The following is a 7,686-nucleotide window of genomic DNA, read 5'->3' as shown; positions in this document are numbered from 1 at the left end:
TGCGTTGGAGGTTTTTAGCGGGGGCTGTATGGTGATGGCCAGTTGGAGTTCCCTTTCGGTTTCTTTCTTGGGTTTGTCTTGCAGTACAAACAACCTGCAACCTGAAACGTATTCTCACCCAGGCAACTGCACACCGTCCCTAGTAACTCTTAGCTCAGGAACCAATCCATGCAACAAACATCGATGCCAACTTTGCCCACAATATCTCCACCAGCAGAACACCATCATAGGACCTAACCAGATCAGCCATACCATCACCGGTTTCATTCACCTGCACGTCCCACCAATGTTAATATACGCAGCATATTGCCAGCCAATGCCCCGCTTGCTATGTATGTCTGGCCAAATGGACAGTCACTTTTACGGAAAGGATAAATGGACAAAACCCAAAAATCCAAAGGATATTTTTTTCCAGGAATGGCCAATATACAAAAACCTGTAGGAGAGCACTTCAACCTCCCTGGCCACACTACAGCAAGACCTTAAGGTGGCCATTCCTGCCAGCAAAAAAACTTCAGGACAGACTTCAAATGAGACAACTGCTGAGCTCAGGTTCATTTTGGCAAAATTTAGACACCATTCAAGCTCTGGACTAAAACAAAGAGCTGTGAATGGCTTGCCAATTACAGAACCAGTTTCCCTCCCTTGGTTTTCACACCTCTACTGGCTAGAACAGGGCCGCACCCTCCTTGATTTTGAACTAACCTCTTATCTCTGCTTGCTGCTAGCATTATATATACCTGCCCCTGGAAATGTTCCACTAACCTGCGTCTGACGAAGTGGGTCTTCACCCACGAAAGCTCACTCTCCAAAACGTCTCTTAGTCTATAAGGTGCCAACAGGATTCTCTGCTGCGTTTATGAAAGGAGAGGGACATTCCACCTGAAACAAGTCCTCATGGAGTCTGCTCGGTCTTACCGAAGTGGCCAATGCCCAGGTGCCCCAGAGGGAGTGAAACCTTAAAAACAGGAAACATCAAGTGATCTTCTCTTCCTGGCCACCCCTCCCCACCCTTGACAACAGAGTCTAGGGACACATTCCCTTACCCCAGCCTTGGCTTAATAGCCATCCATGACTTACACCACCATTTGAATTTATCCAGTTCCCTTTTTAAAACGCTGTTATAGTCCTAGGGCCTTCTCAACTCCTCAGGCAAAGGAGTTCCACAAGTTGACTTGTGCTGCAATGAAGAAACAACTTCCCTTTTATTTGTTTTAAACATGCTGCCATTGATTCTCTGGGTGACCCTATTCTTATCTTATGGGAAAAGTAAAATAATTTTTCCTTTTCATTGTCTCCCACGCACTCATGATTTTATATACCTCTTCATATTCCCCCCTGTAGTCTCCTCTTTTCCAAGCTGAAAAGTCATAGTCTCTTTATCTTTCATCATTGGGACCTCTCCAAACCCCTGATCATTTATTGCCCTTCTCTGAACCTTTTTCTAGTGCTAGAATATCTTTTTGAGGTGAGAGAACCCACATCTGTACACAGTATTTGAGATGTGGCGTACCATGGATTTATTATAAGGGCAATTAAGATATTCTCAGTTCTTAATTGTCCTCCCCTTTTAATGATTCCCTAACATCGCGTCGTTTTGCTTTTTTGACTGCCTCTGCGCACTGCGTGGACATCTCAGAGAACTGGTCCACGGATGACTCCAAGATCTTATTTTCCTGACTTGTAGCTAAATTAGCTCCATCATATCTGTTATGGATAGTTGGGGTTATTTTTTCCAATGTGCATTTACTTTACATTTATCCACATAAATTTCATTTGCCATTTTGTTGCCCAGTCACTTAGTTGTGTGAGATCTTTTTGAAATTCTTCACAGTCTGCTTTTGGTCTTAACTATCTTGAGCAGTTTCATCGCATGTACCCCTTTCTCCAGATCATTTATGAATTAAATTGAATAGATTGGTCCCTAGGGACAACCCCTTGGGAACACCACTAGATTATCCCTTCCAGTCTGAAAATTTACCATTTATTCCTACCCTTTGTTCCCTGTCTTTTTAACCAGTTCTCAATCCATGAAGGACCTTCCCTCTTATCTCATGACAAACTTGCTGTGCTGAGGCCCTGAGAGTTTCCTGTGCTGTGTTCAACTCTCAATAAACCCTCCTGTTTTATGCTGGCTGAGAGTCGCTCCGGTCTAGAGAACAGGGTTGCATCAACCCCTTCAAGGGTGAGGAGGCCCGGGGGGTCCAGAGCGAGGGGACTCCCTGAGGGGGCCCACAGTGAGAAACAGGTGTGCTAAGGCTCAGAGAGATGCGGCTCCAGGTGGTGGAGGGGCTTGGCCCCGAGAGAGAGTGGACTCCGGGAGAAGGGCTGTCGCACTGAAAGGGGCACCCCCCACAGACCACACGGGGCAAAGAGTGGGCACGATCTGTGAGTCTGTGACACACTGACATCATAATAAAAAAGGCTGACAAAGGAGGAGCTGTCATCATGAGTTAGTCGGAGTATAAACGAGAGGCTGCTGGACAACTGTCTGACACCACATTCTACAGGCCATTACCCTCTGATACCACTGAGGGTTACCAAAAGAAACTACACCATCTTCTCAAGAAACTCCCTGAAGAAGCACAGGACCAAATCTACACTGACACACCCCTAGAGCCCCGAGCAGGGGTATTCTATCTGCTACCCAAAATCCATAAACCTGGGAATCCTGGACACCACATCATTTGAGGCATTGGCACCCTGACAGCAGGATTGCCTGGCTATGTAGACTCTCTCCTCAGGCCGTACACTACCAGCACTCCCAGCTATCTTTGAGACACCACTGACTTCTTGAGAAAACTACAATCCATTGTGTCAAGTATCAGAGGGGTAGCCATGTTAGTCTGGATCTGGAAAAAGCAACAAGAGTCCTATGGCACCTTATAGACTAACAGACGTATTGGAGCATGAGCTTTCATGGGTGAATACCAATCCATTGGTGATCTTCCAGAAAACACCATCCTGGCCACTATGGATGTAGAAGTCCTCTACACCACTATTCCACACAAAGATGGACAACATACCATCAGAAACAGCATCTCTGATAATGTCACAGCAAATCTGGTGGCTGAACTTTCTGACTTTGTCCTCAACCACAACTATTTCACATTTGGGAACAATATATACCTTCAAGTCAGCAGCACTTCTATGGGTACCTGCATGGCCCCACAGTATGCCAACATTTTTATGCCTGACTTAGAACAACGCTTCCTCAGCTCTCGTCCCCTTACACTCCTACTGTACTTGTGCTACACTGATGACATCTTCTTCGTCTGGACCCATGGGAAAAAAGCTCTTGAGGAATTCCACCATGATTTTAACAATTTTCACCCCACCATCAACCTCAGCCTGGACCAGTCCAAACAAGAGATCCTGGACACTACAGTGCAAATAAGTGATGATCACATAAACACCACCCTATATGAGGAACCTACTAGCCGCTATACTTACCTACATATCTCCAGCTTCCATCCAGGACACATCACACAATACATTGTCTACAGCCAAGCCTTAAGATACAACCGCATTTGCTCCAATCCCTCAGACAGAGACAAACACTTACAAGATCTCAGTCAAGCTTTCTTAAAACTACAGTACTCACCTGGGAAAATGAGGAAACAGATTGACAGAGGAAGACAGTTACCCAGAAGTCATCTACTGCAGGACAGGCCCAACAAGGAAAATAACAGAACATCACCGTCCATCACATACAGCCCCCAGCTAAAACCTCTCCAGCACATCATCAACGATCTACAACCTATCCTAGAAAATGATTCCTCACTCTCACAGACCTTGGGAGAACGGCCAGTCCTTGCTTACAGACAGCACCCCAACCTGAAGCAAATACTCACCGGTAATTACACACCACACCCCAGAAACACCAACCCAGGAACCAATCCGTGTAACAAACCCCATTGCCTACTCTATCCCCATATCTACTCTAGTGACACCATCATGGGACCCAACAACATCAGCAGCCACACCATCAGGGGCTCATTCACCTGCACATCTACCAATGTGATATATGCCATCATGTGCCAGCAATGCCCCTCTGCCAAGTACATTGGCCAAACTGGACAGTCTCTACGGAGAAGAATCACATAAACAATCGGCCATGTCACCGGATGGACCGAATAACCAGGTCGGGCCCTCTAGCGGGGCAACTGCCGATAGAATGCACCCTACCGGTCCCCTACCTCCGGACCTCCTGCCTGGAGGTCCAACATGAGGGCTACTTCCATAGGAGGTCCTGATGGGCTCTCAAGTTGTGGTGCACACTGAATCGCGGTCCGAGCAGAGTAGACTTCTGCGTGGAAAGACCACTGATGCGCGTCCGGATGGCCATGGAGGTGCGAAAACCATGGCAAGTCAATGAATCTACCAGATCTGCCCCAATCTCGGCACCTGGACCGTACGGAAGGCGCCAGTTGGTCCCTGGAACGAGATTCCGACCTGAGAATCAGAGCCGGTGCGGAGTCGAACGAGATCTCGAAGGTTTTGGGAGCGCTGCGGGAGCCACAGTCCCATAGCAGTGCTGGAGCCAGAAACGGTGCTAGTAGAGATTATCTGATGAGGATTCTCTGATATCTGCTATAACACTGATCTGGCGCGAGTAGCGACTGTGCTGAGGAGAACAGCATCGGGACTTGTAAGAGGCGTCGGGAGTGGAGCTTCCAACGGGACGTGGAGCTTCTTGCGGGATCCGGGATCATGAACGGTGCCACTTCTGCTGCGCGACCAGGAAGAGTGGCGTATCAAGCGTTGTGCGTGCGCCAAGACGACTAATACCCGCATCCGACGGTGCCGGGGTTCAGGCAGAAAAACTGTCAGGGCAGATGAAGATCCCTCACCGTTGAAATGTCTCCCGCGGGAGGGAACAGTAGCTCGGACCACAGTGCGTACCGGGAAGCTGTCAGGCACCGATTCGATGGCCATTGTGGGATCCGGGATCTGACGGTGCTGACGTCGCCTATGCCTCACAGGTCGGTGCCGGGCGATCCAGTTAGTATCAGGCCTCTGTCTGCGGGCGTTTGCACGGAGAAGAGGCAGGAGCTCGACCACGTGTCGCCGGGGAAGGCAGGCAGGCACGGAGTTTCGACGGTCCATGGATACCGGATCGCGGTGCCGACGTGCCGTGCCGCGTCAGGTGTTGGTGCCAGGCAATCCAACTTAGATGAGCCTCTGTCTGCGGGCCGTTGGCAACGGAAGCAGCAGGAAGCAGGAAGGCTCAAACCATGGCGGCGTGCCGGGGAGCGCCAGGCACTGGATCGACGGCCGTTGCGGTACCAGGACGCGGTGCCAGGCGTTGTCGGTGCTGGCGGCAGTGGTGTCGGTGCCGGGTGATCCGACTTAGACGACTCACTGCTGAGGTGCAGTTCACGGAAGCAGCAAGAGCAGAGGCTCAGACCACGCGAAATGCCGGGAGCACCAGGCACTGGAAATCAACGCCTTGCGGGACCTAGATTGACGTGCTGGCGTGTCGCGGTCCAGGTGGCAGGTGTCGGAGCTGGGCAACCGAACTAGATAGCTCTCTGGCTGCGGTGTCGTTGGCACGAACAGCAGAGCAGTAATGAGGCTCACCACGGCGCATGCCAGGTGAGCGGCCAGGTCAACTGATTCAACGGTCGCTCGCGGGACGGGGATCGGACATGCCGTCGTTGTCAGTGCTGGCGGCAGGTGTATGCCCGGTATCCGACTTAGACGAGCTCACTGCTTGCGGTGCAGTTCGCACGAAGCAGCAGGAAGCTAGGAGGCCAACCATGGCGAATGCCGGGGAGCAGCAGGGACAATCGACAATTAACTGCCCGACGGGACCTGGAATCACAGTGACGTGTCCCTCAGTGTCTCGCAGGTGCGGTGCCGAGCGAGTCCGACGAAATGAGCTCCTGGCTGCGGAGTGCAGTTGTCACAGAAGCTACAGGAGCCGTGGAGCTCCACACGGCACTGCCGGGGAGCTGTCTAGCCACTGGCAGGAGAGATCGGGGCTCCCGCAACCTCAAGAGAGGGAGCGGTGCCAAGTCGGACTTCGGTGCCAGAATCGGCCGGTGCCCGGAGGGTTCCAGTGGCCGAGGAGCGCCTTTCGTCCGCCGAGTAAGCCAGTGCTCGGTGCAAGAAGGCTGAGGGGAGTGAAAAGTGCCGTCTTCCGTTTTGTTGTCGGCTTAAACGCCTGCAAATGGCACTATAGCTGTGAAAAGTGCCAGTCCCCCGAGGCACCGTAAACGAGTCATAGTGGATACTCTGTCAGCAACGGTTTCTGAGTGTCCAAGCACAGTCTAAGAACCGTGAAGCCGGGCCATTGGGCCTCCGCACTTGGTGCGGGAAAAGGATACTCCCCGGACCCCGCAACTAGTATATAACTAACTATCTAGCCTAAATGTAAAAAACCCGCAGAAGTATTATGGCAAAAAAAGGATTATAAACTAATATACACGAAGAACAACGAGTAAGCTAGGGAACGGAGGCACTAACGGGCGCGCCACGGTTCAACGACCAGACACGGGCGGTAAGAAGGATACTGAAGGCGGCTGGGTCGGCAGGGTATATATCCGGTCACCTGTTAGCGGCGCCTCCAAGGGCGCCCTGCCGACCCACCGAGTGTTTGCTCAGGGTAAAAATCTTCCGAGAACTTGCAACACTGCGCGCACAACACCTAACTGGAATGGATAGTGACAAGCACTCGAAGAAGAACATTGTGAGTACAACAGGGGAATTACTTTGTAGTGACCCAGGCACTCCTAGTCTTTATCAGGCCTAATTGATGGTGCCAAGTTTGCAAAATTCCACTTCCGTTCTTATTGAAATCCGTTTTACAAAGTTTTTGGTTGAAGAAGAATGCCCTCTTAAATCGTGATTGAGTGTCCAGGAGATTGAATGCTCTCCTACGGGTTGTTGAATTGTACAATTCTTGATGTGTCTGATTGTGTCCATTTCTCTTTGCATAGAGACGACATAGCAGGTAGATGAATGAAGAATAAGCCTAGAAACATAATGCAGCTGATATCTCAATGCCAGAAAAGTAATTTTTCTTTAAGAATTATAGTATCCTATAACCCATTGGAAATCAGAAAGTCAGTGGCAACAGAATAGGAATATCTTGACCATCACATGGTAGGTGGGACATAATAGTCATAAAAACTTGTGTGAAAGTAAAACAAACTGAATAAAATGTACCAGATCAAAGGGTAGCCATCGTTAGTCTGTATCCACAAAAACAATGAGTGAGGTCTGGTGCAGCTTAAAGACAACTAGGATTTATGAGCAAAGCGTTGTGAATAAAACCACTTCTTCAGATACATGGAGGAAAATGACAGATACAGGCGGAAATTATACACTGGCACAGAAGAGAAGTGATTATCTTAGTGGAGGACGGCTGACGCACATTACATCACTGACTGGATGTGGTCCACTCAATAACTGATGATGAGCAGTAATCCAGGAGAGGGAAAATTGCGCTTTGACGTGAGCCAGCCCACTCTCCAGTCCTACTCAAGCCCGCAATAATCGGTAACGTTATGCAAATTAATTCCAGTTTTGCAAAAAAGACACTTCTCTTGAAGTCGTTTGTTGTCTGAACGTGCTACGTTTAAATCTCTATAGGAAAGCCATTGGATGAGATTGGAGTGTTCTCTGCTTGGCTTTGTATGTACCTCGATCCTATGTCTGAATTGTGCCAATTTATTCTCT

Source organism: Chelonoidis abingdonii, chromosome 6, assembly GCF_003597395.2.
Source record: "Chelonoidis abingdonii isolate Lonesome George chromosome 6, CheloAbing_2.0, whole genome shotgun sequence".
In the NCBI taxonomy this organism is placed as follows: domain Eukaryota; kingdom Metazoa; phylum Chordata; order Testudines; family Testudinidae; genus Chelonoidis; species Chelonoidis abingdonii.
Note: the sequence above shows the minus strand (reverse complement) of the source record.